The sequence below is a fragment of the Camellia sinensis genome, chromosome 14 (genome assembly GCF_055761805.1).
Source record: "Camellia sinensis isolate YWXY chromosome 14, ASM5576180v1, whole genome shotgun sequence".
NCBI classification, from domain to species: domain Eukaryota; kingdom Viridiplantae; phylum Streptophyta; class Magnoliopsida; order Ericales; family Theaceae; genus Camellia; species Camellia sinensis.
The window spans coordinates 103,772,935-103,792,956 of NC_138974.1; the positions used below are offsets into that span (position 1 = coordinate 103,772,935).

The 20,022-nt window shown below is 47.9% G+C and overlaps 63 non-coding genes across 63 annotated transcripts; all 63 read left to right on the forward strand.

Annotated features, from left to right (window-relative positions):
• Positions 1-126: 126 nt before the first annotated feature.
• Positions 127-245, forward strand: LOC145809618 (5S ribosomal RNA). Its single transcript, XR_014353179.1, has one exon. It is a non-coding gene; the product is annotated as a 5S ribosomal RNA (ribosomal RNA).
• Positions 246-442: 197 nt separating this feature from the next.
• LOC145809629 (5S ribosomal RNA) lies at positions 443-561 on the forward strand. The gene has a single exon (XR_014353190.1). It is a non-coding gene; the product is annotated as a 5S ribosomal RNA (ribosomal RNA).
• A 196-nt stretch (positions 562-757) lies between these two features.
• LOC145809425 (5S ribosomal RNA) lies at positions 758-876 on the forward strand. The gene has a single exon (XR_014352971.1). It is a non-coding gene; the product is annotated as a 5S ribosomal RNA (ribosomal RNA).
• A 196-nt stretch (positions 877-1,072) lies between these two features.
• Positions 1,073-1,191, forward strand: LOC145809640 (5S ribosomal RNA). The gene has a single exon (XR_014353201.1). It is a non-coding gene; the product is annotated as a 5S ribosomal RNA (ribosomal RNA).
• A 197-nt stretch (positions 1,192-1,388) lies between these two features.
• LOC145809651 (5S ribosomal RNA) lies at positions 1,389-1,507 on the forward strand. Its single transcript, XR_014353212.1, has one exon. It is a non-coding gene; the product is annotated as a 5S ribosomal RNA (ribosomal RNA).
• A 199-nt stretch (positions 1,508-1,706) lies between these two features.
• Positions 1,707-1,825, forward strand: LOC145809662 (5S ribosomal RNA). Its single transcript, XR_014353224.1, has one exon. It is a non-coding gene; the product is annotated as a 5S ribosomal RNA (ribosomal RNA).
• A 199-nt stretch (positions 1,826-2,024) lies between these two features.
• Positions 2,025-2,143, forward strand: LOC145810700 (5S ribosomal RNA). The gene has a single exon (XR_014354258.1). It is a non-coding gene; the product is annotated as a 5S ribosomal RNA (ribosomal RNA).
• Positions 2,144-2,342: 199 nt separating this feature from the next.
• LOC145809673 (5S ribosomal RNA) lies at positions 2,343-2,461 on the forward strand. The gene has a single exon (XR_014353235.1). It is a non-coding gene; the product is annotated as a 5S ribosomal RNA (ribosomal RNA).
• Positions 2,462-2,659: 198 nt separating this feature from the next.
• On the forward strand, positions 2,660-2,778 carry LOC145809426 (5S ribosomal RNA). Its single transcript, XR_014352972.1, has one exon. It is a non-coding gene; the product is annotated as a 5S ribosomal RNA (ribosomal RNA).
• A 196-nt stretch (positions 2,779-2,974) lies between these two features.
• Positions 2,975-3,093, forward strand: LOC145809684 (5S ribosomal RNA). The gene has a single exon (XR_014353246.1). It is a non-coding gene; the product is annotated as a 5S ribosomal RNA (ribosomal RNA).
• A 197-nt stretch (positions 3,094-3,290) lies between these two features.
• Positions 3,291-3,409, forward strand: LOC145809695 (5S ribosomal RNA). The gene has a single exon (XR_014353257.1). It is a non-coding gene; the product is annotated as a 5S ribosomal RNA (ribosomal RNA).
• A 201-nt stretch (positions 3,410-3,610) lies between these two features.
• Positions 3,611-3,729, forward strand: LOC145809726 (5S ribosomal RNA). The gene has a single exon (XR_014353288.1). It is a non-coding gene; the product is annotated as a 5S ribosomal RNA (ribosomal RNA).
• Positions 3,730-3,928: 199 nt separating this feature from the next.
• On the forward strand, positions 3,929-4,047 carry LOC145810992 (5S ribosomal RNA). Its single transcript, XR_014354543.1, has one exon. It is a non-coding gene; the product is annotated as a 5S ribosomal RNA (ribosomal RNA).
• Positions 4,048-4,247: 200 nt separating this feature from the next.
• Positions 4,248-4,366, forward strand: LOC145809706 (5S ribosomal RNA). Its single transcript, XR_014353268.1, has one exon. It is a non-coding gene; the product is annotated as a 5S ribosomal RNA (ribosomal RNA).
• Positions 4,367-4,564: 198 nt separating this feature from the next.
• Positions 4,565-4,683, forward strand: LOC145809717 (5S ribosomal RNA). The gene has a single exon (XR_014353279.1). It is a non-coding gene; the product is annotated as a 5S ribosomal RNA (ribosomal RNA).
• A 199-nt stretch (positions 4,684-4,882) lies between these two features.
• On the forward strand, positions 4,883-5,001 carry LOC145808623 (5S ribosomal RNA). The gene has a single exon (XR_014352086.1). It is a non-coding gene; the product is annotated as a 5S ribosomal RNA (ribosomal RNA).
• Positions 5,002-5,196: 195 nt separating this feature from the next.
• LOC145811054 (5S ribosomal RNA) lies at positions 5,197-5,315 on the forward strand. Its single transcript, XR_014354605.1, has one exon. It is a non-coding gene; the product is annotated as a 5S ribosomal RNA (ribosomal RNA).
• Positions 5,316-5,509: 194 nt separating this feature from the next.
• Positions 5,510-5,628, forward strand: LOC145810056 (5S ribosomal RNA). The gene has a single exon (XR_014353622.1). It is a non-coding gene; the product is annotated as a 5S ribosomal RNA (ribosomal RNA).
• A 198-nt stretch (positions 5,629-5,826) lies between these two features.
• On the forward strand, positions 5,827-5,945 carry LOC145808979 (5S ribosomal RNA). Its single transcript, XR_014352471.1, has one exon. It is a non-coding gene; the product is annotated as a 5S ribosomal RNA (ribosomal RNA).
• Positions 5,946-6,144: 199 nt separating this feature from the next.
• Positions 6,145-6,263, forward strand: LOC145810110 (5S ribosomal RNA). The gene has a single exon (XR_014353676.1). It is a non-coding gene; the product is annotated as a 5S ribosomal RNA (ribosomal RNA).
• A 199-nt stretch (positions 6,264-6,462) lies between these two features.
• LOC145809093 (5S ribosomal RNA) lies at positions 6,463-6,581 on the forward strand. Its single transcript, XR_014352587.1, has one exon. It is a non-coding gene; the product is annotated as a 5S ribosomal RNA (ribosomal RNA).
• A 198-nt stretch (positions 6,582-6,779) lies between these two features.
• Positions 6,780-6,898, forward strand: LOC145809173 (5S ribosomal RNA). Its single transcript, XR_014352668.1, has one exon. It is a non-coding gene; the product is annotated as a 5S ribosomal RNA (ribosomal RNA).
• A 196-nt stretch (positions 6,899-7,094) lies between these two features.
• On the forward strand, positions 7,095-7,213 carry LOC145809729 (5S ribosomal RNA). Its single transcript, XR_014353291.1, has one exon. It is a non-coding gene; the product is annotated as a 5S ribosomal RNA (ribosomal RNA).
• Positions 7,214-7,412: 199 nt separating this feature from the next.
• Positions 7,413-7,531, forward strand: LOC145809739 (5S ribosomal RNA). Its single transcript, XR_014353301.1, has one exon. It is a non-coding gene; the product is annotated as a 5S ribosomal RNA (ribosomal RNA).
• Positions 7,532-7,731: 200 nt separating this feature from the next.
• Positions 7,732-7,850, forward strand: LOC145809750 (5S ribosomal RNA). Its single transcript, XR_014353312.1, has one exon. It is a non-coding gene; the product is annotated as a 5S ribosomal RNA (ribosomal RNA).
• Positions 7,851-8,050: 200 nt separating this feature from the next.
• LOC145811863 (5S ribosomal RNA) lies at positions 8,051-8,169 on the forward strand. Its single transcript, XR_014355396.1, has one exon. It is a non-coding gene; the product is annotated as a 5S ribosomal RNA (ribosomal RNA).
• A 199-nt stretch (positions 8,170-8,368) lies between these two features.
• Positions 8,369-8,487, forward strand: LOC145809761 (5S ribosomal RNA). Its single transcript, XR_014353323.1, has one exon. It is a non-coding gene; the product is annotated as a 5S ribosomal RNA (ribosomal RNA).
• Positions 8,488-8,686: 199 nt separating this feature from the next.
• On the forward strand, positions 8,687-8,805 carry LOC145810343 (5S ribosomal RNA). Its single transcript, XR_014353917.1, has one exon. It is a non-coding gene; the product is annotated as a 5S ribosomal RNA (ribosomal RNA).
• A 199-nt stretch (positions 8,806-9,004) lies between these two features.
• LOC145809727 (5S ribosomal RNA) lies at positions 9,005-9,123 on the forward strand. The gene has a single exon (XR_014353289.1). It is a non-coding gene; the product is annotated as a 5S ribosomal RNA (ribosomal RNA).
• Positions 9,124-9,322: 199 nt separating this feature from the next.
• On the forward strand, positions 9,323-9,441 carry LOC145809817 (5S ribosomal RNA). The gene has a single exon (XR_014353384.1). It is a non-coding gene; the product is annotated as a 5S ribosomal RNA (ribosomal RNA).
• A 201-nt stretch (positions 9,442-9,642) lies between these two features.
• On the forward strand, positions 9,643-9,761 carry LOC145808738 (5S ribosomal RNA). Its single transcript, XR_014352207.1, has one exon. It is a non-coding gene; the product is annotated as a 5S ribosomal RNA (ribosomal RNA).
• A 196-nt stretch (positions 9,762-9,957) lies between these two features.
• Positions 9,958-10,076, forward strand: LOC145809218 (5S ribosomal RNA). The gene has a single exon (XR_014352722.1). It is a non-coding gene; the product is annotated as a 5S ribosomal RNA (ribosomal RNA).
• A 199-nt stretch (positions 10,077-10,275) lies between these two features.
• Positions 10,276-10,393, forward strand: LOC145811282 (5S ribosomal RNA). Its single transcript, XR_014354826.1, has one exon. It is a non-coding gene; the product is annotated as a 5S ribosomal RNA (ribosomal RNA).
• A 197-nt stretch (positions 10,394-10,590) lies between these two features.
• Positions 10,591-10,709, forward strand: LOC145811885 (5S ribosomal RNA). The gene has a single exon (XR_014355417.1). It is a non-coding gene; the product is annotated as a 5S ribosomal RNA (ribosomal RNA).
• A 197-nt stretch (positions 10,710-10,906) lies between these two features.
• On the forward strand, positions 10,907-11,025 carry LOC145809491 (5S ribosomal RNA). Its single transcript, XR_014353050.1, has one exon. It is a non-coding gene; the product is annotated as a 5S ribosomal RNA (ribosomal RNA).
• A 196-nt stretch (positions 11,026-11,221) lies between these two features.
• LOC145811283 (5S ribosomal RNA) lies at positions 11,222-11,339 on the forward strand. Its single transcript, XR_014354827.1, has one exon. It is a non-coding gene; the product is annotated as a 5S ribosomal RNA (ribosomal RNA).
• Positions 11,340-11,540: 201 nt separating this feature from the next.
• On the forward strand, positions 11,541-11,659 carry LOC145809772 (5S ribosomal RNA). The gene has a single exon (XR_014353335.1). It is a non-coding gene; the product is annotated as a 5S ribosomal RNA (ribosomal RNA).
• Positions 11,660-11,852: 193 nt separating this feature from the next.
• On the forward strand, positions 11,853-11,971 carry LOC145809802 (5S ribosomal RNA). The gene has a single exon (XR_014353368.1). It is a non-coding gene; the product is annotated as a 5S ribosomal RNA (ribosomal RNA).
• Positions 11,972-12,173: 202 nt separating this feature from the next.
• Positions 12,174-12,292, forward strand: LOC145809782 (5S ribosomal RNA). Its single transcript, XR_014353347.1, has one exon. It is a non-coding gene; the product is annotated as a 5S ribosomal RNA (ribosomal RNA).
• Positions 12,293-12,492: 200 nt separating this feature from the next.
• LOC145809219 (5S ribosomal RNA) lies at positions 12,493-12,611 on the forward strand. Its single transcript, XR_014352723.1, has one exon. It is a non-coding gene; the product is annotated as a 5S ribosomal RNA (ribosomal RNA).
• Positions 12,612-12,808: 197 nt separating this feature from the next.
• Positions 12,809-12,926, forward strand: LOC145811284 (5S ribosomal RNA). The gene has a single exon (XR_014354828.1). It is a non-coding gene; the product is annotated as a 5S ribosomal RNA (ribosomal RNA).
• A 197-nt stretch (positions 12,927-13,123) lies between these two features.
• LOC145808849 (5S ribosomal RNA) lies at positions 13,124-13,242 on the forward strand. Its single transcript, XR_014352321.1, has one exon. It is a non-coding gene; the product is annotated as a 5S ribosomal RNA (ribosomal RNA).
• Positions 13,243-13,438: 196 nt separating this feature from the next.
• Positions 13,439-13,557, forward strand: LOC145809190 (5S ribosomal RNA). Its single transcript, XR_014352689.1, has one exon. It is a non-coding gene; the product is annotated as a 5S ribosomal RNA (ribosomal RNA).
• A 194-nt stretch (positions 13,558-13,751) lies between these two features.
• Positions 13,752-13,870, forward strand: LOC145810125 (5S ribosomal RNA). The gene has a single exon (XR_014353691.1). It is a non-coding gene; the product is annotated as a 5S ribosomal RNA (ribosomal RNA).
• A 195-nt stretch (positions 13,871-14,065) lies between these two features.
• LOC145809939 (5S ribosomal RNA) lies at positions 14,066-14,184 on the forward strand. The gene has a single exon (XR_014353506.1). It is a non-coding gene; the product is annotated as a 5S ribosomal RNA (ribosomal RNA).
• Positions 14,185-14,381: 197 nt separating this feature from the next.
• LOC145809492 (5S ribosomal RNA) lies at positions 14,382-14,500 on the forward strand. Its single transcript, XR_014353051.1, has one exon. It is a non-coding gene; the product is annotated as a 5S ribosomal RNA (ribosomal RNA).
• Positions 14,501-14,700: 200 nt separating this feature from the next.
• On the forward strand, positions 14,701-14,819 carry LOC145809307 (5S ribosomal RNA). Its single transcript, XR_014352829.1, has one exon. It is a non-coding gene; the product is annotated as a 5S ribosomal RNA (ribosomal RNA).
• Positions 14,820-15,016: 197 nt separating this feature from the next.
• Positions 15,017-15,134, forward strand: LOC145811285 (5S ribosomal RNA). The gene has a single exon (XR_014354829.1). It is a non-coding gene; the product is annotated as a 5S ribosomal RNA (ribosomal RNA).
• A 199-nt stretch (positions 15,135-15,333) lies between these two features.
• On the forward strand, positions 15,334-15,452 carry LOC145810394 (5S ribosomal RNA). Its single transcript, XR_014353964.1, has one exon. It is a non-coding gene; the product is annotated as a 5S ribosomal RNA (ribosomal RNA).
• Positions 15,453-15,645: 193 nt separating this feature from the next.
• LOC145809803 (5S ribosomal RNA) lies at positions 15,646-15,764 on the forward strand. The gene has a single exon (XR_014353369.1). It is a non-coding gene; the product is annotated as a 5S ribosomal RNA (ribosomal RNA).
• A 199-nt stretch (positions 15,765-15,963) lies between these two features.
• Positions 15,964-16,082, forward strand: LOC145809567 (5S ribosomal RNA). The gene has a single exon (XR_014353128.1). It is a non-coding gene; the product is annotated as a 5S ribosomal RNA (ribosomal RNA).
• Positions 16,083-16,281: 199 nt separating this feature from the next.
• On the forward strand, positions 16,282-16,400 carry LOC145811886 (5S ribosomal RNA). The gene has a single exon (XR_014355418.1). It is a non-coding gene; the product is annotated as a 5S ribosomal RNA (ribosomal RNA).
• A 197-nt stretch (positions 16,401-16,597) lies between these two features.
• Positions 16,598-16,716, forward strand: LOC145809493 (5S ribosomal RNA). Its single transcript, XR_014353052.1, has one exon. It is a non-coding gene; the product is annotated as a 5S ribosomal RNA (ribosomal RNA).
• Positions 16,717-16,912: 196 nt separating this feature from the next.
• Positions 16,913-17,030, forward strand: LOC145811286 (5S ribosomal RNA). The gene has a single exon (XR_014354830.1). It is a non-coding gene; the product is annotated as a 5S ribosomal RNA (ribosomal RNA).
• A 201-nt stretch (positions 17,031-17,231) lies between these two features.
• LOC145809793 (5S ribosomal RNA) lies at positions 17,232-17,350 on the forward strand. The gene has a single exon (XR_014353359.1). It is a non-coding gene; the product is annotated as a 5S ribosomal RNA (ribosomal RNA).
• Positions 17,351-17,543: 193 nt separating this feature from the next.
• LOC145809805 (5S ribosomal RNA) lies at positions 17,544-17,662 on the forward strand. The gene has a single exon (XR_014353372.1). It is a non-coding gene; the product is annotated as a 5S ribosomal RNA (ribosomal RNA).
• Positions 17,663-17,863: 201 nt separating this feature from the next.
• Positions 17,864-17,982, forward strand: LOC145809804 (5S ribosomal RNA). Its single transcript, XR_014353370.1, has one exon. It is a non-coding gene; the product is annotated as a 5S ribosomal RNA (ribosomal RNA).
• Positions 17,983-18,181: 199 nt separating this feature from the next.
• LOC145809220 (5S ribosomal RNA) lies at positions 18,182-18,300 on the forward strand. Its single transcript, XR_014352725.1, has one exon. It is a non-coding gene; the product is annotated as a 5S ribosomal RNA (ribosomal RNA).
• A 197-nt stretch (positions 18,301-18,497) lies between these two features.
• LOC145811287 (5S ribosomal RNA) lies at positions 18,498-18,615 on the forward strand. The gene has a single exon (XR_014354831.1). It is a non-coding gene; the product is annotated as a 5S ribosomal RNA (ribosomal RNA).
• A 197-nt stretch (positions 18,616-18,812) lies between these two features.
• LOC145808956 (5S ribosomal RNA) lies at positions 18,813-18,931 on the forward strand. Its single transcript, XR_014352445.1, has one exon. It is a non-coding gene; the product is annotated as a 5S ribosomal RNA (ribosomal RNA).
• A 196-nt stretch (positions 18,932-19,127) lies between these two features.
• LOC145809191 (5S ribosomal RNA) lies at positions 19,128-19,246 on the forward strand. The gene has a single exon (XR_014352690.1). It is a non-coding gene; the product is annotated as a 5S ribosomal RNA (ribosomal RNA).
• A 194-nt stretch (positions 19,247-19,440) lies between these two features.
• On the forward strand, positions 19,441-19,559 carry LOC145810126 (5S ribosomal RNA). Its single transcript, XR_014353692.1, has one exon. It is a non-coding gene; the product is annotated as a 5S ribosomal RNA (ribosomal RNA).
• Positions 19,560-19,754: 195 nt separating this feature from the next.
• LOC145809940 (5S ribosomal RNA) lies at positions 19,755-19,873 on the forward strand. Its single transcript, XR_014353507.1, has one exon. It is a non-coding gene; the product is annotated as a 5S ribosomal RNA (ribosomal RNA).
• The last annotated feature ends 149 nt before the right edge of the window (positions 19,874-20,022 follow it).

Consider the following 20,022-nt stretch of genomic DNA (forward strand, 5'->3'; position numbering starts at 1 on the left):
TCAATCGCCTTCGCCTCCTTTTCGACAATTTCTCCCTTTTAAACCATTTCCAGATTATCCTGTTCCATTCAATTTCATTTTTTTCCCCGTCTACTGCTTAAAACAATAAAGTCGCGGTTAATCTTCGGGTGCGATCATACCAGCACTAATGCACCGGATCCCATCAGAACTCCGCAGTTAAGCGTGCTTGGGCGAGAGTAGTACTAGGATGGGTGACCCCCTGGGAAGTCCTCGTGTTGCACCCCTTTTGTCCCTTTTTCCACCACCCCCCCCTCTTTTTTTTTTCCCCGGACAGCCTGTCCGATTTTTAGCCCATTCAATCGCCTTCGCCTCCTTTTCGACAATTTCTCCCTTTTAAACCATTTCCAGATTATCCTGTTCCATTCAATTTCATTTTTTTCCCCGTCTACTGCTTAAAACAATAAAGTCGCGGTTAATCTTCGGGTGCGATCATACCAGCACTAATGCACCGGATCCCATCAGAACTCCGCAGTTAAGCGTGCTTGGGCGAGAGTAGTACTAGGATGGGTGACCCCCTGGGAAGTCCTCGTGTTGCACCCCTTTTGTCCCTTTTTCCACCACCCCCCCTCTTTTTTTTTTCCCCGGACAGCCTGTCCGATTTTTAGCCCATTCAATCGCCTTCGCCTCCTTTTCGACAATTTCTCCCTTTTAAACCATTTCCAGATTATCCTGTTCCATTCAATTTCATTTTTTTCCCCGTCTACTGCTTAAAACAATAAAGTCGCGGTTAATCTTCGGGTGCGATCATACCAGCACTAATGCACCGGATCCCATCAGAACTCCGCAGTTAAGCGTGCTTGGGCGAGAGTGGTACTAGGATGGGTGACCCCCTGGGAAGTCCTCGTGTTGCACCCCTTTTGTCCCTTTTTCCAACACCCCCCCCTCTTTTTTTTTTCCCGGACAGCCTGTCCGATTTTTAGCCCATTCAATCGCCTTCGCCTCCTTTTCGACAATTTCTCCCTTTTAAACCATTTCCAGATTATCCTGTTCCATTCAATTTCATTTTTTTCCCCGTCTACTGCTTAAAACAATAAAGTCGCGGTTAATCTTCGGGTGCGATCATACCAGCACTAATGCACCGGATCCCATCAGAACTCCGCAGTTAAGCGTGCTTGGGCGAGAGTAGTACTAGGATGGGTGACCCCCTGGGAAGTCCTCGTGTTGCACCCCTTTTGTCCCTTTTTCCACCACCCCCTCCTCTTTTTTTTTTCCCCGGACAGCCTGTCCGATTTTTAGCCCATTCAATCGCCTTCGCCTCATTTTCGACAATTTCTCCCTTTTAAACCATTTCCAGATTATCCTGTTCCATTCAATTTCATTTTTTTCCCCGTCTACTGCTTAAAACAATAAAGTCGCGGTTAATCTTCGGGTGCGATCATACCAGCACTAATGCACCGGATCCCATCAGAACTCCGCAGTTAAGCGTGCTTGGGCGAGAGTAGTACTAGGATGGGTGACCCCCTGGGAAGTCCTCGTGTTGCACCCCTTTTGTCCCTTTTTCCACCACCCCCCCCCCTCTTTTTTTTTTCCCCGGACAGCCTGTCCGATTTTTAGCCCATTCAATCGCCTTCGCCTCCTTTTCGACAATTTCTCCCTTTTAAACCATTTCCAGATTATCCTGTTCCATTCAATTTCATTTTTTTCCCCGTCTACTGCTTAAAACAATAAAGTCGCGGTTAATCTTCGGGTGCGATCATACCAGCACTAATGCACCGGATCCCATCAGAACTCCGCAGTTAAGCGTGCTTGGGCGAGAGTAGTACTAGGATGGGTGACCCCCTGGGAAGTCCTCGTGTTGCACCCCTTTTGTCCCTTTTTCCACCACCCCCCCCCCCTCTTTTTTTTTTCCCCGGACAGCCTGTCCGATTTTTAGCCCATTCAATCGCCTTCGCCTCCTTTTCGACAATTTCTCCCTTTTAAACCATTTCCAGATTATCCTGTTCCATTCAATTTCATTTTTTCCCCGTCTACTGCTTAAAACAATAAAGTCGCGGTTAATCTTCGGGTGCGATCATACCAGCAATAATGCACCGGATCCCATCAGAACTCCGCAGTTAAGCGTGCTTGGGCGAGAGTAATACTAGGATGGGTGACCCCCTGGGAAGTCCTCGTGTTGCACCCCTTTTGTCCCTTTTCCACCACCCCCCCCCCTCTTTTTTTTTTTCCCCGGACAGCCTGTCCAATTTTTAGCCCATTCAATCGCCTTCGCCTCCTTTTCGACAATTTCTCCCTTTTCAACCATTTCCAGATTATCCTGTTCCATTCAATTTCATTTTTTTCCCCGTCTACTGCTTAAAACAATAAAGTCGCGGTTAATCTTCGGGTGCGATCATACCAGCACTAATGCACCGGATCCCATCAGAACTCCGCAGTTAAGCGTGCTTGGGCGAGAGTAGTACTAGGATGGGTGACCCCCTGGGAAGTCCTCGTGTTGCACCCCTTTTGTCCCTTTTTCCACCACCCCCCCCCCCTTTTTTTTTTCCCCGGACAGCCTGTCCGATTTTTAGCCCATTCAATCGCCTTCGCCTCCTTTTCGACAATTTCTCCCTTTTAAACCATTTCCAGATTATCCTGTTCCATTCAATTTCATTTTTTTCCCCGGCTACTGCTTAAAACAATAAAGTCGCGGTTAATCTTCGGGTGCGATCATACCAGCACTAATGCACCGGATCCCATCAGAACTCCGCAGTTAAGCGTGCTTGGGCGAGAGTGGTACTAGGATGGGTGACCCCCTGGGAAGTCCTCGTGTTGCACCCCTTTTGTCCCTATTTCCAACACCCCCCCCTCTTTTTTTTTTCCCGGACAGCCTGTCCGATTTTTAGCCCATTCAATCGCCTTCGCCTCCTTTTCGACAATTTCTCCCTTTTAAACCATTTCCAGATTATCCTGTTCCATTCAATTTCATTTTTTTCCCCGTCTACTGCTTAAAACAATAAAGTCGCGGTTAATCTTCGGGTGCGATCATACCAGCACTAATGCACCGGATCCCATCAGAACTCCGCAGTTAAGCGTGCTTGGGCGAGAGTAGTACTAGGATGGGTGACCCCCTGGGAAGTCCTCGTGTTGCACCCCTTTTGTCCCTTTTTCAACCACCCCCTCCTCTTTTTTTTTTCCCCGGACAGCCTGTCCGATTTTTAGCCCATTCAATCGCCTTCGCCTCATTTTCGACAATTTCTCCCTTTTAAACCATTTCCAGATTATCCTGTTCCATTCAATTTCATTTTTTTCCCCGTCTACTGCTTAAAACAATAAAGTCGCGGTTAATCTTCGGGTGCGATCATACCAGCACTAATGCACCGGATCCCATCAGAACTCCGCAGTTAAGCGTGCTTGGGCGAGAGTAGTACTAGGATGGGTGACCCCCTGGGAAGTCCTCGTGTTGCACCCCTTTTGTCCCTTTTTCCACCACCCCCCCCCCCCTCTTTTTTTTTTCCCCGGACAGCCTGTCCGATTTTTAGCCCATTCAATCGCCTTCGCCTCCTTTTCGACAATTTCTTCCTTTTAAACCATTTCCAGATTATCCTGTTCCATTCAATTTCATTTTTTTCCCCGTCTACTGCTTAAAACAATAAATTCGCGGTTAATCTTCGGGTGCGATCATACCAGCACTAATGCACCGGATCCCATCAGAACTCCGCAGTTAAGCATGCTTGGGCGAGAGTAGTACTAGGATGGGTGACCCCCTGGGAAGTCCTCGTGTTGCACCCCTTTTGTCCCTTTTTCCACCACCCCCCCCCCCTCTTTTTTTTTTCCCCGGACAGCCTGTCCGATTTTTAGCCCATTCAATCGCCTTCGCCTCCTTTTCGACAATTTCTCCCTTTTAAACCATTTCCAGATTATCCTGTTCCATTCAATTTCATTTTTTCCCCGTCTACTGCTTAAAACAATAAAGTCGCGGTTAATCTTCGGGTGCGATCATACCAGCAATAATGCACCGGATCCCATCAGAACTCCGCAGTTAAGCGTGCTTGGGCGAGAGTAATACTAGAATGGGTGACCCCCTGGGAAGTCCTCGTGTTGCACCCCTTTTGTCCCTTTTCCACCACCCCCCCCCCCTCTTTTTTTTTTTCCCCGGACAGCCTGTCCAATTTTTAGCCCATTCAATCGCCTTCGCCTCCTTTTCGACAATTTCTCCCTTTTAAACCATTTCCAGATTATCCTGTTCCATTCAATTTCATTTTTTTCCCCGTCTACTACTTAAAACAATAAAGTCGCGGTTAATCTTCGGGTGCGATCATACCAGCACTAATGCACCGGATCCCATCAGAACTCCGCAGTTAAGCGTGCTTGGGCGAGAGTAGTACTAGGATGGGTGACCCCCTGGGAAGTCCTCGTGTTGCACCCCTTTTGTCCCTTTTTCCACCACCCCCCCCCCCTTTTTTTTTTCCCCGGACAGCCTGTCCGATTTTTAGCCCATTCAATCGCCTTCGCCTCATTTTCGACAATTTCTCCCTTTTAAACCATTTCCAGATTATCCTGTTCCATTCAATTTCATTTTTTTCCCCGTCTACTACTTAAAACAATAAAGTCGCGGTTAATCTTCGGGTGCGATCATACCAGCACTAATGCACCGGATCCCATCAGAACTCCGCAGTTAAGCGTGCTTGGGCGAGAGTAGTACTAGGATGGGTGACCCCCTGGGAAGTCCTCGTGTTGCACCCCTTTTGTCCCTTTTTCCACCACCCCCCCCCCTCTTTTTTTTTTCCCCGGACAGCCTGTCCGATTTTTAGCCCATTCAATCGCCTTCGCCTCCTTTTCGACAATTTCTCCCTTTTAAACCATTTCCAGATTATCCTGTTCCATTCAATTTCATTTTTTTCCCCGTCTACTGCTTAAAACAATAAAGTCGCGGTTAATCTTCGGGTGCGATCATACCAGCACTAATGCACCGGATCCCATCAGAACTCCGCAGTTAAGCGTGCTTGGGCGAGAGTAGTACTAGGATGGGTGACCACCTGGGAAGTCCTCGTGTTGCACCCCTTTTGTCCCTTTTTCCACCACCCCCCTCTTTTTTTTTTCCCCGGACAGCCTGTCCGATTTTTAGCCCATTCAATCGCCTTCGCCTCCTTTTCGACAATTTCTCCCTTTTAAACCATTTCCAGATTATCCTGTTCCATTCAATTTCATTTTTTTCCCCGTCTACTGCTTAAAACAATAAAGTCGCGGTTAATCTTCGGGTGCGATCATACCAGCACTAATGCACCGGATCCCAGCAGAACTCCGCAGTTAAGCGTGCTTGGGCGAGAGTAGTACTAGGATGGGTGACGCCCTGGGAAGTCCTCGTGTTGCACCCCTTTTGTCCCTTTTTCCACTCCCCCCCTCTTTTTTTTTTCCCCGGACAGCCTGTCCGATTTTTAGCCCATTCAATCGCCTTCGCCTCCTTTTCGACAATTTCTCCCTTTTAAACCATTTCCAGATTATCCTGTTCCATTCAATTTCATTTTTTCCCCGTCTACTGCTTAAAACAATAAAGTCGCGGTTAATCTTCGGGTGCAATCATACCAGCACTAATGCACTGGATCCCATCAGAACTCCGCAGTTAAGCGTGCTTGGGCGAGAGTAGTACTAGGATGGGTGGCCCCCTGGGAAGTCCTCGTGTTGCACCCCTTTTGTCCCTTTTTCCACCACCCCCCCCCTCTTTTTCTTTTCCCCGGACAGCCTGTCCGATTTTTAGCCCATTCAATCGCCTTCGCCTCCTTTTCGACAATTTCTCCCTTTTAAACCATTTCCAGATTATCCTGTTCCATTCAATTTCATTTTTTTCCCCGTCTACTGCTTAAAACAATAAAGTCGCGGTTAATCTTCGGGTGCGATCATACCAGCACTAATGCACCGGATCCCATCAGAACTCCGCAGTTAAGCGTGCTTGGGCGAGAGTAGTACTAGGATGGGTGACCCCCTGGGAAGCCCTCGTGTTGCACCCCTTTTGTCCCTTTTTCCACCACCCCCCCCCCCTCTTTTTTTTTTCCCTGGACAGCCTGTCCGATTTTTAGCCCATTCAATCGCCTTCGCCTCCTTTTTGACAATTTCTCCCTTTTAGACCATTTCCAGATTATCCTGTTCCATTCAATTTCATTTTTTCCCTGTCTACTGGTTAAAACAATAAAGTCGCGGTTAATCTTCGGGTGCGATCATACCAGCACTAATGCACCGGATCCCATCAGAACTCCGCAGTTAAGCATGCTTGGGCGAGTGTAGTACTAGGATGGGTGACCCCCTGGGAAGTCCTCGTGTTGCACCCCTTTTGTCCCTTTTTCCACCACCCCCCCCCCTCTTTTTCTTTTCCCCGGACAGCCTGTCCGATTTTTAGCCCATTCAATCGCCTTCGCCTCCTTTTCGACAATTTCTCCCTTTTAAACCATTTCCAGATTATCCTGTTCCATTCAATTTCATTTTTTTCCCCGTCTACTGCTTAAAACAATAAAGTCGCGGTTAATCTTCGGGTGCGATCATACCAGCACTAATGCACCGGATCCCATCAGAACTCCGCAGTTAAGCGTGCTTGGGCGAGAGTAGTACTAGGATGGGTGACCCCCTGGGAAGCCCTCGTGTTGCACCCTTTTTGTCCCTTTTTCCACCACCCCCCCCCCTCTTTTTTTTTTCCCCGGACAGCCTGTCCGATTTTTAGCCCATTCAATCGCCTTCGCCTCCTTTTCGACAATTTCTCCCTTTTAGACCATTTCCAGATTATCCTGTTCCATTCAATTTCATTTTTTCCCTGTCTACTGGTTAAAACAATAAAGTCGCGGTTAATCTTCGGGTGCGATCATACCAGCACTAATGCACCGGATCCCATCAGAACTCCGCAGTTAAGCGTGCTTGGGCGAGTGTAGTACTAGGATGGGTGACCCCCTGGGAAGTCCTCGTGTTGCACCCCTTTTGTCCCTTTTTCCACCCCCCCCCCTCTTTTTTTTTTCCCCGGACAGCCTGTCCGATTTTTAGCCCATTCAATCGCCTTCGCCTCCTTTTCGACAATTTCTCCCTTTTTAACCATTTCCAGATTATCCTGTTCCATTCAATTTCATTTTTTTCCCCGTCTACTGCTTAAAACAATAAAGTCTCGGTTAATCTTCGGGTGCGATCATACCAGCACTAATGCACCGGATCCCATCAGAACTCCGCAGTTAAGCGTGCTTGGGCGAGAGTAGTACTAGGATGGGTGACCCCCTGGGAAGTCCTCGTGTTGCACCCCTTTTGTCCCTTTTTCCACCCCCCCCCCCCGTCTTTTTTTTTTCCCCGGATAGCCTGTCCGATTTTTAGCCCATTCAATCGCCTTCGCCTCCTTTTCGACAATTTCTCCCTTTTAAACCATTTCCAGATTATCCTGTTCCATTCAATTTCATTTTTTTCCCCGTCTACTACTTAAAACAATAAAGTCGCGGTTAATCTTCGGGTGCGATCATACCAGCACTAATGCACCGGATCCCATCAGAACTCCGCAGTTAAGCGTGCTTGGGCGAGAGTAGTACTAGGATGGGTGACCCCCTGGGAAGTCCTCGTGTTGCACCCCTTTTGTCCCTTTTTCCACCACCCCCCCCCCCTCTTTTTTTTTTCCCCGGACAGCCTGTCCGATTTTTAGCCCATTCAATCGCCTAAGCCTTCTTTTCGACAATTTCGCCCTTTTAAACCATTTCCAGATTATCCTGTTCCATTCAGTTTCATTTTTTTCCCCGTCTACTGCTTAAAACAATAAAGTCGCGGTTAATCTTCGGGTGCGATCATACCAGCACTAATGCACCGGATCCCATCAGAACTCCGCAGTTAAGCGTGCTTGGGCGAGAGTAGTACTAGGATGGGTGACCCCCTGGGAAGTCCTCGTGTTGCACCCCTTTTGTCCCTTTTTCCACCACCCCCCCCCTTCTTTTTTTTTTTCCCCGGACAGCCTGTCCGATTTTTTGCCCATTCAATCGCCTTCGCCTCCTTTTCGACAATTTCTCCCTTTTTAACCATTTCCAGATTATCCTGTTCCATTCAATTTCATTTTTTTCCCCGTCTACTGGTTAAAACAATAAAGTCGCGGTTAATCTTCGGGTGCGATCATACCAGCACTAATGCACCGAATCCCATCAGAACACCGCAGTTAAGCGTGCTTGGGCGAGAGTAATACTAGGATGGGTGACCCCCAGGGAAGTCCTCGTGTTGCACCCCTTTTGTCCCTTTTTCCACCACCGCCCCCTCTCTTTTTTTTTTCCCCGGACAGCCTGTCCGATTTTTAGCCCATTCAATCGCCTTCGCCTCCTTTTCGACAATTTCTTCCTTTTAAACCATTTCCAGATTATCCTGTTCCATTCAATTTCATTTTTTTCCCCGTCTACTGCTTAAAACAATAAAGTCGCGGTTAATCTTCGGGTGCGATCATACCAGCACTAATGCACCGGATCCCATCAGAACTCCGCAGTTAAGCGTGCTTGGGCGAGAGTAGTACTAGGATGGGTGACCCCCTGGGAAGTCCTCGTGTTGCACCCCTTTTGTCCCTTTTTCCACCACCCCCCCCCCTCTTTTTTTTTTCCCCGGACAGCCTGTCCGATTTTTAGCCCATTCAATCGCCTTCGCCTCATTTTCGACAATTTCTCCCTATTAAACCATTTCCAGATTATCCTGTTCCATTCAATTTCATTTTTTTCCCCGTCTACTGCTTAAAACAATAAAGTCGCGGTTAATCTTCGGGTGCGATCATACCAGCACTAATGCACCGGATCCCATCAGAACTCCGCAGTTAAGCGTGCTTGGGCGAGAGTAATACTAGGATGGGTGTCCCCCTGGGAAGTCCTCGTGTTGCACCCCTTTTGTCCCTTTTCCACCACCACCCCCCCCTCTTTTTTTTTTCCCCGGACAGCCTGTCCGATTTTTACCCCATTCAATCGCCTTCGCCTCCTTTTCGACAATTTCTCCCTTTTAAACCATTTCCAGATTATCCTGTTCCATTCAATTTCATTTTTTTCCCCGTCTACTGCTTAAAACAATAAAGTCGCGGTTAATCTTCGGGTGCGATCATACCAGCACTAATGCACCGGATCCCATCAGAACTCCGCAGTTAAGCATGCTTGGGCGAGAGTAGTACTAGGATGGGTGACCCCCTGGGAAGTCCTCGTGTTGCACCCCTTTTGTCCCTTTTTCCACCACCCCCCCCCTCTTTTTTTTTTTCCCCGGACAGCCTGTCCGATTTTTAGCCCATTCAATCGCCTTCGCCTCCTTTTCGACAATTTCTCCCTTTTAAACCATTTCCAGATTATCCTGTTCCATTCAATTTCATTTTTTTCCCCGTCTACTGCTTAAAACAATAAAGTCGCGGTTAATCTTCGGGTGCGATCATACCAGCACTAATGCACCGGATCCTATCAGAACTCCGCAGTTAAGCGTGCTTGGGCGAGAGTAGTACTAGGATGGGTGACCCCCTGGGAAGTCCTCGTGTTGCACCCCTTTTGTCCCTTTTTCCACCACCCCCCCCCCCCTCTTTTTTTTTTCCCCGGACAGCCTGTCCGATTTTTAGCCCATTCAATCGCCTTCGCCTCCTTTTCGACAATTTCTCCCTTTTAAACCATTTCCAGATTATCCTGTTCCATTCAATTTCATTTTTTTCCCCGTCTACTGCTTAAAACAATAAAGTCGCGGTTAATCTTCGGGTGCGATCATACCAGCACTAATGCACCGGATCCCATCAGAACTCCGCAGTTAAGCGTGCTTGGGCGAGAGTAGTACTAGGATGGGTGACCACCTGGGAAGTCCTCGTGTTGCACCCCTTTTGTCCCTTTTTCCACCACCCCCCCTCTTTTTTTTTTCCCCGGACAGCCTGTCCGATTTTTAGCCCATTCAATCGCCTTCGCCTCCTTTTCGACAATTTCTCCCTTTGAAACCATTTCCAGATTATCCTGTTCCATTCAATTTCATTTTTTTCCCCGTCTACTGCTTAAAACAATAAAGTCGCGGTTAATCTTCGGGTGCGATCATACCAGCACTAATGCACCGGATCTCATCAGAACTCCGCAGTTAAGCGTGCTTGGGCGAGAGTAGTACTAGGATGGGTGACCCCCTGGGAAGTCCTCGTGTTGCACCCCTTTTGTCCCTTTTTCCACCACCCCCCCCCCTCTTTTTTTTTTCCCCGGACAGCCTGTCCGATTTTTAGCCCATTCAATCGCCTTCGCCTCCTTTTCGACAATTTCTCCCTTTTAAACCATTTCCAGATTATCCTGTTCCATTCAATTTCATTTTTTTCCCCGTCTACTGCTTAAAACAATAAAGTCGCGGTTAATCTTCGGGTGCGATCATACCAGCACTAATGCACCGGATCCCATCAGAACTCCGCAGTTAAGCGTGCTTGGGCGAGAGTAGTACTAGGATGTTGACCCCCTGGGAAGTCCTCGTGTTGCACCCCTTTTGTCCCTTTTTCCACCACCCCCCCCTCTTTTTTTTTTCCCCGAAGAGCCTGTCCGATTTTTAGCCCATTCAATCGCCTTCGCCTCCTTTTCGACAATTTCTCCCTTTTAAACCATTTCCAGATTATCCTGTTCCATTCAATTTCATTTTTTTCCCCGTCTACTGCTTAAAACAATAAAGTCGCGGTTAATCTTCGGGTGCGATCATACCAGCACTAATGCACCGGATCCAATCAGAACTCCGCAGTTGAGCGTGCTTGGGCGAGAATAGTACTAGGATGGGTGACGCCCTGGGAAGCCCTCGTGTTGCACCCCTTTTGTCCCTTTTTCCACCACCCCCCCCTCTTTTTTTTTTCCCCGGACAGCCTGGCCGATTTTTAGCCCATTCAATCGCCTTCGCCTCCTTTTCGACAATTTCTCCCTTTTAAACCATTTCCAGATTATCCTGTTCCATTCAATTTCATTTTTTTCCCCGTCTACTGCTTAAAACAATAAAGTCGCGGTTAATCTTCGGGTGCGATCATACCAGCACTAATGCACCGGATCCCATCAGAACTCCGCAGTTAAGCGTGCTTGGGCGAGAGTAGTACTAGGATGGGTGATCCCCTGGGAAGTCCTCGTGTTGCACCCCTTTTGTCCCTTTTTCCACCACCCCCCCCTCTTTTTTTTTCCCCGGACAGCCTGTCCGATTTTTAGCCCATTCAATCGCCTTCGCCTCCTTTTCGACAATTTCTCCCTTTTAAACCATTTCCAGATTATCCTGTTCCATTCAATTTCATTTTTTTCCCCGTCTACTGCTTAAAAGAATAAAGTCGCGGTTAATCTTCGGGTGCGATCATACCAGCACTAATGCACCGGATCCCATCAGAACTCCGCAGTTAAGCGTGCTTGGGCGAGAGTAGTACTAGGATGTTGACCCCCTGGGAAGTCCTCGTGTTGCACCCCTTTTGTCCCTTTTCCCCCCACCCCCCCCCCCCTCTTTTTTTTTTCCCCGGACAGCCTGTCCGATTTTTAGCCCATTCAATCGCCTTCGCCTCATTTTCGACAATTTCTCCCTTTTAAACCATTTCCAGATTATCCTGTTCCATTCAATTTCATTTTTTTCCCCGTCTACTGCTTAAAACAATAAAGTCGCGGTTAATCTTCGGGTGCGATCATACCAGCACTAATGCACCGGATCCCATCAGAACTCCGCAGTTAAGCGTGCTTGGGCGAGAGTAGTACTAGGATGGGTGACCCCCTGGGAAGTCCTCGTGTTGCACCCCTTTTGTCCCTTTTTCCACCCCCCCTCTTTTTTTTTTCCTCGGACAGCCTGTCCGATTTTTAGCCCATTCAATCGCCTTCGCCTCCTTTTCGACAATTTCTCCCTTTTTAACCATTTCCAGATTATCCTGTTCCATTCAATTTCATTTTTTTCCCCGTCTACTGCTTAAAACAATAAAGTCGCGGTTAATCTTCGGGTGCGATCATACCAGCACTAATGCACCGGATCCCATCAGAACTCCGCAGTTAAGCGTGCTTGGGCGAGAGTAATACTAGGATGGGTGACCCCCTGGGAAGTCCTCGTGTTGCACCCCTTTTGTCGCTTTTTCCACCACCCCCCCCCCCCCTCTTTTTTTTTTCCCCGGACAGCCTGTCCGATTTTTAGACCATTCAATCGCCTTCGACTCCTTTTCGACAATTTCTCCCTTTTAAACCATTTCCAGATTATCCTGTTCCATTCAATTTCATTTTTTTCCCCGTCTACTGCTTAAAACAATAAAGTCGCGGTTAATCTTCGGGTGCGATCATACCAGCACTAATGCACCGGATCCCATCAGAACTCCGCAGTTAAGCGTGCTTGGGCGAGAGTAGTACTAGGATGGGTGACCCCCTGGGAAGTCCTCGTGTTGCACCCCTTTTGTCCCTTTTTCCACCACCCCCCCCCCCTCTTTTTTTTTTCCCCGGACAGCCTGTCCGATTTTTAGCCCATTCAATCGCCTTCGCCTCCTTTTCGACAATTTCTCCCTTTTAAACCATTTCCAGATTATCCTGTTCCATTCAATTTCATTTTTTTCCCCGTCTACTGCATAAAACAATAAAGTCGCGGTTAATCTTCGGGTGCGATCATACCAGCACTAATGCACCGGATCTCATCAGAACTCCGCAGTTAAGCGTGCTTGGGCGAGAGTAGTACTAGGATGGGTGACCCCCTGGGAAGTCCTCGTGTTGCACCCCTTTTGTCCCTTTTTCCACCACCCCCCCCTCTTTTTTTTTTCCCCGGACAGCCTGTCCGATTTTTAGCCCATTCAATCGCCTTCGCCTCCTTTTCGACAATTTCTCCCTTTTAAACCATTTCCAGATTATCCTGTTCCATTCAATTTCATTTTTTTCCCCGTCTACTGCTTAAAACAATAAAGTCGCGGTTAATCTTCGGGTGCGATCATACCAGCACTAATGCACCGGATCCCATCAGAACTCCGCAGTTAAGCGTGCTTGGGCGAGAGTAGTACTAGGATGTTGACCCCCTGGGAAGTCCTCGTGTTGCACCCCTTTTGTCCCTTTTTCCACCACCCCCCCCTCTTTTTTTTTTCCCCGGAGAGCCTGTCCGATTTTTAGCCCATTCAATCGCCTTCGCCTCCTTTTCGACAATTTCTCCCTTTTAAACCATTTCCAGATTATCCTGTTCCATTCAATTTCATTTTTTTCCCCGTCTACTGCTTAAAACAATAAAGTCGCGGTTAATCTTCGGGTGCGATCATACCAGCACTAATGCACCGGATCCCATCAGAACTCCGCAGTTAAGCGTGCTTGGGCGAGAGTAGTACTAGGATGGGTGACCACCTGGGAAGTCCTCGTGTTGCACCCCTTTTGTCCCTTTTTCCAACACCCCCCCTCTTTTTTTTTTCCCCGGACAGCCTGTCCGATTTTTAGCCCATTCAATCGCCTTCGCCTCCTTTTCGACAATTTCTCCCTTTGAAACCATTTCCAGATTATCCTGTTCCATTCAATTTCATTTTTTTCCCCGTCTACTGCTTAAAACAATAAAGTCGCGGTTAATCTTTGGGTGCGATCATACCAGCACTAATGCACCGGATCCCATCAGAACTCCGCAGTTAAGCGTGCTTGGGCGAGAGTAGTACTAGGATGGGTGACCCCCTGGGAAGTCCTTGTGTTGCACCCCTTTTGTCCCTTTTTCCACCCCCCCCTCTTTTTTTTTTCCCCGGATAGCCTGTCCGATTTTTAGCCCATTCAATCGCCTTCGCCTCCTTTTCGACAATTTCTCCCTTTTAAACCATTTCCAGATTATCCTGTTCCATTCAATTTCATTTTTTTCCCCGTCTACTGCTTAAAACAATATAGTCGCGGTTAATCTTCGGGTGCGATCATACCAGCACTAATGCACCGGATCCCATCAGAACTCTGCAGTTAAGCGTGCTTGGGCGAGAGTAGTACTAGGATGGGTGGCCCCCTGGGAAGTCCTCGTGTTGCACCCCTTTTGTCCCTTTTTCCACCACCCCCCCTCTCTTTTTTTTCCCTTACAGCCTGTCCGATTTTTAGCCCATTCAATCGCCTTCGCCTCGTTTTCGACAATTTCTCCCTTTTAAACCATTTCCAGATTATCCTGTTCCATTCAATTTCATTTTTTTCCCCGTCTACTGCTTAAAACAATAAAGTCGCGGTTAATCTTCGGGTGCGATCATACCAGCACTAATGCACCGGATCCCATCAGAACTCTGCAGTTAAGCGTGCTTGGGCGAGAATAGTACTAGGATGGGTGACCCCCTGGGAAGCCCTCGTGTTGCACCCCTTTTGTCCCTTTTTCCACCACCCCCCCCTCTTTTTTTTTTTCCCGGACAGCCTGTCCGATTTTTAGCCCATTCAGTCGCCTTCGCCTCCTTTTCGACAATTTCTCCCTTTTAAACCATTTCCAGATTATCCTGTTCCATTCAATTTCATTTTTTTACCCGTCTACTGCTTAAAACAATAAAGTCGCGGTTAATCTTCGGGTGCGATCATACCAGCACTAATGCACCGGATCCCATCAGAACTCCGCAGTTAAGCGTGCTTGGGCGAGAGTAGTACTAGGATGGGTGATCCCCTGGGAAGTCCTCGTGTTGCACCCCTTTTCTCCCTTTTTCCACCACCCCCCCCCCCTCTTTTTTTTTTCCCCGGACAGCCTGTCCGATTTTTAGCCCATTCAATCGCCTTCGCCTCCTTTTCGACAATTTCTCCCTTTTAAACCATTTCCAGATTATCCTGTTCCATTCAATTTCATTTTTTTCCCCGTCTACTGCTTAAAACAATAAAGTCGCGGTTAATCTTCGGGTGCGATCATACCAGCACTAATGCACCGGATCCCATCAGAACTCCGCAGTTAAGCGTGCTTGGGCGAGAGTAGTACTAGGATGGGTGTCCCCCTGGGAAGTCCTCGTGTTGCACCCCTTTTGTCCCTTTTTCCACCACCCCCCCCTCTTTTTTTTTTCCCCGGACAGCCTGTCCGATTTTTAGCCCATTCAATCGCCTTCGCCTCCTTTTCGACAATTTCTCCCTTTTAAACCATTTCCAGATTATCCTGTTCCATTCAATTTCATTTTTTTCCCCGTCTACTGCTTAAAACAATAAAGTCGCGGTTAATCTTCGGGTGCGATCATACCAGCACTAATGCACCGGATCCCATCAGAACTCCGCAGTTAAGCGTGCTTGGGCGAGAGTAGTACTAGGATGTTGACCCCCTGGGAAGTCCTCGTGTTGCACCCCTTTTGTCCCTTTTTCCACCACCCCCCCCCCTCTTTTTTTTTTCCCTGGACAGCCTGTCCGATTTTTAGCCCATTCAATCGCCTTCGCCTCCTTTTCGACAATTTCTCCCTTTTAAACCATTTCCAGATTATCCTGTTCCATTCAATTTCATTTTTTTCCCCGTCTACTGCTTAAAACAATAAAGTCGCGGTTAATCTTCGGGTGCGATCATACCAGCACTAATGCACCGTATCCCATCAGAACTCCGCAGTTAAGCGTGCTTGGGCGAGAGTAGTACTAGGATGGGTGACCCCCTGGGAAGTCCTCGTGTTGCACCCCTTTTGTCCCTTTTTCCACCCCCCCTCTTTTTTTTTTCCTCGGACAGCCTGTCCGATTTTTAGCCCATTCAATCGCCTTCGCCTCCTTTTCGACAATTTCTCCCTTTTTAACCATTTCCAGATTATCCTGTTCCATTCAATTTCATTTTTTTCCCCGTCTACTGCTTAAAACAAAAAAGTCGCGGTTAATCTTCGGGTGCGATCATACCAGCACTAATGCACCGGATCCCATCAGAACTCCGCAGTTAAGCGTGCTTGGGCGAGAGTAATACTAGGATGGGTGACCCCCTGGGAAGTCCTCGTGTTGCACCCCTTTTGTCCCTTTTTCCACCACTCCCCCCCCTCTTTTTTTTTTCCCCGGACAGCCTGTCCGATTTTTAGACCATTCAATCGCCTTCGCCTCCTTTTCGACAATTTCTCCCTTTTAAACCATTTCCAGATTATCCTGTTCCATTCAATTTCATTTTTTTCCCCGTCTACTGCTTAAAACAATAAAGTCGCGGTTAATCTTCGGGTGCGATCATACCAGCACTAATGCACCGGATCCCATCAGAACTCCGCAGTTAAGCGTGCTTGGGTGAGAGTAGTACTAGGATGGGTGACCCCCTGGGAAGTCCTCGTGTTGCACCCCTTTTGTCCCTTTTTCCACCACCCCCCCCCCTCTTTTTTTTTTCCCCGGACAGCCTGTCCGATTTTTAGCCCATTCAATCGCCTTCGCCTCCTTTTCGACAATTTCTCCCTTTTAAACCATTTCCAGATTATCCTGTTCCATTCAATTTCATTTTTTTCCCCGTCTACTGCTTAAAACAATAAAGTCGCGGTTAATCTTCGGGTGCGATCATACCAGCACTAATGCACCGGATCCAATCAGAACTCCGCAGTTGAGCGTGCTTGGGCGAGAATAGTACTAGGATGGGTGACGCCCTGGGAAGCCCTCGTGTTGCACCCCTTTTGTCCCTTTTTCCACCACCCCCCCCTCTTTTTTTTTTCCCCGGACAGCCTGGCCGATTTTTAGCCCATTCAATCGCCTTCGCCTCCTTTTCGACAATTTCTCCCTTTTAAACCATTTCCAGATTATCCTGTTCCATTCAATTTCATTTTTTTCCCCGTCTACTGCTTAAAACAATAAAGTCGCGGTTAATCTTCGGGTGCGATCATACCAGCACTAATGCACCGGATCCCATCAGAACTCCGCAGTTAAGCGTGCTTGGGCGAGAGTAGTACTAGGATGGGTGATCCCCTGGGAAGTCCTCGTGTTGCACCCCTTTTGTCCCTTTTTCCACCACCCCCCCCTCTTTTTTTTTCCCCGGACAGCCTGTCCGATTTTTAGCCCATTCAATCGCCTTCGCCTCCTTTTCGACAATTTCTCCCTTTTAAACCATTTCCAGATTATCCTGTTCCATTCAATTTCATTTTTTTCCCCGTCTACTGCTTAAAAGAATAAAGTCGCGGTTAATCTTCGGGTGCGATCATACCAGCACTAATGCACCGGATCCCATCAGAACTCCGCAGTTAAGCGTGCTTGGGCGAGAGTAGTACTAGGATGTTGACCCCCTGGGAAGTCCTCGTGTTGCACCCCTTTTGTCCCTTTTCCCCCCACCCCCCCCCCCCTCTTTTTTTTTTCCCCGGACAGCCTGTCCGATTTTTAGCCCATTCAATCGCCTTCGCCTCATTTTCGACAATTTCTCCCTTTTAAACCATTTCCAGATTATCCTGTTCCATTCAATTTCATTTTTTTCCCCGTCTACTGCTTAAAACAATAAAGTCGCGGTTAATCTTCGGGTGCGATCATACCAGCACTAATGCACCGGATCCCATCAGAACTCCGCAGTTAAGCGTGCTTGGGCGAGAGTAGTACTAGGATGGGTGACCCCCTGGGAAGTCCTCGTGTTGCACCCCTTTTGTCCCTTTTTCCACCCCCCCTCTTTTTTTTTTCCTCGGACAGCCTGTCCGATTTTTAGCCCATTCAATCGCCTTCGCCTCCTTTTCGACAATTTCTCCCTTTTTAACCATTTCCAGATTATCCTGTTCCATTCAATTTCATTTTTTTCCCCGTCTACTGCTTAAAACAATAAAGTCGCGGTTAATCTTCGGGTGCGATCATACCAGCACTAATGCACCGGATCCCATCAGAACTCCGCAGTTAAGCGTGCTTGGGCGAGAGTAATACTAGGATGGGTGACCCCCTGGGAAGTCCTCGTGTTGCACCCCTTTTGTCGCTTTTTCCACCACCCCCCCCCCCCTCTTTTTTTTTTCCCCGGACAGCCTGTCCGATTTTTAGACCATTCAATCGCCTTCGACTCCTTTTCGACAATTTCTCCCTTTTAAACCATTTCCAGATTATCCTGTTCCATTCAATTTCATTTTTTTCCCCGTCTACTGCTTAAAACAATAAAGTCGCGGTTAATCTTCGGGTGCGATCATACCAGCACTAATGCACCGGATCCCATCAGAACTCCGCAGTTAAGCGTGCTTGGGCGAGAGTAGTACTAGGATGGGTGACCCCCTGGGAAGTCCTCGTGTTGCACCCCTTTTGTCCCTTTTTCCACCACCCCCCCCCCTCTTTTTTTTTTCCCCGGACAGCCTGTCCGATTTTTAGCCCATTCAATCGCCTTCGCCTCCTTTTCGACAATTTCTCCCTTTTAAACCATTTCCAGATTATCCTGTTCCATTCAATTTCATTTTTTTCCCCGTCTACTGCATAAAACAATAAAGTCGCGGTTAATCTTCGGGTGCGATCATACCAGCACTAATGCACCGGATCTCATCAGAACTCCGCAGTTAAGCGTGCTTGGGCGAGAGTAGTACTAGGATGGGTGACCCCCTGGGAAGTCCTCGTGTTGCACCCCTTTTGTCCCTTTTTCCACCACCCCCCCCTCTTTTTTTTTTCCCCGGACAGCCTGTCCGATTTTTAGCCCATTCAATCGCCTTCGCCTCCTTTTCGACAATTTCTCCCTTTTAAACCATTTCCAGATTATCCTGTTCCATTCAATTTCATTTTTTTCCCCGTCTACTGCTTAAAACAATAAAGTCGCGGTTAATCTTCGGGTGCGATCATACCAGCACTAATGCACCGGATCCCATCAGAACTCCGCAGTTAAGCGTGCTTGGGCGAGAGTAGTACTAGGATGTTGACCCCCTGGGAAGTCCTCGTGTTGCACCCCTTTTGTCCCTTTTTCCACCACCCCCCCCTCTTTTTTTTTTCCCCGGAGAGCCTGTCCGATTTTTAGCCCATTCAATCGCCTTCGCCTCCTTTTCGACAATTTCTCCCTTTTAAACCATTTCCAGATTATCCTGTTCCATTCAATTTCATTTTTTTCCCCGTCTACTGCTTAAAACAATAAAGTCGCGGTTAATCTTCGGGTGCGATCATACCAGCACTAATGCACCGGATCCCATCAGAACTCCGCAGTTAAGCGTGCTTGGGCGAGAGTAGTACTAGGATGGGTGACCACCTGGGAAGTCCTCGTGTTGCACCCCTTTTGTCCCTTTTTCCAACACCCCCCCTCTTTTTTTTTTCCCCGGACAGCCTGTCCGATTTTTAGCCCATTCAATCGCCTTCGCCTCCTTTTCGACAATTTCTCCCTTTGAAACCATTTCCAGATTATCCTGTTCCATTCAATTTCATTTTTTTCCCCGTCTACTGCTTAAAACAATAAAGTCGCGGTTAATCTTTGGGTGCGATCATACCAGCACTAATGCACCGGATCCCATCAGAACTCCGCAGTTAAGCGTGCTTGGGCGAGAGTAGTACTAGGATGGGTGACCCCCTGGGAAGTCCTTGTGTTGCACCCCTTTTGTCCCTTTTTCCACCCCCCCCTCTTTTTTTTTTCCCCGGATAGCCTGTCCGATTTTTAGCCCATTCAATCGCCTTCGCCTCCTTTTCGACAATTTCTCCCTTTTAAACCATTTCCAGATTATCCTGTTCCATTCAATTTCATTTTTTTCCCCGTCTACTGCTTAAAACAATATAGTCGCGGTTAATCTTCGGGTGCGATCATACCAGCACTAATGCACCGGATCCCATCAGAACTCTGCAGTTAAGCGTGCTTGGGCGAGAGTAGTACTAGGATGGGTGGCCCCCTGGGAAGTCCTCGTGTTGCACCCCTTTTGTCCCTTTTTCCACCACCCCCCCTCTCTTTTTTTTCCCTTACAGCCTGTCCGATTTTTAGCCCATTCAATCGCCTTCGCCTCGTTTTCGACAATTTCTCCCTTTTAAACCATTTCCAGATTATCCTGTTCCATTCAATTTCATTTTTTTCCCCGTCTACTGCTTAAAACAATAAAGTCGCGGTTAATCTTCGGGTGCGATCATACCAGCACTAATGCACCGGATCCCATCAGAACTCTGCAGTTAAGCGTGCTTGGGCGAGAATAGTACTAGGATGGGTGACCCCCTGGGAAGCCCTCGTGTTGCACCCCTTTTGTCCCTTTTTCCACCACCCCCCCCTCTTTTTTTTTTTCCCGGACAGCCTGTCCGATTTTTAGCCCATTCAGTCGCCTTCGCCTCCTTTTCGACAATTTCTCCCTTTTAAACCATTTCCAGATTATCCTGTTCCATTCAATTTCAT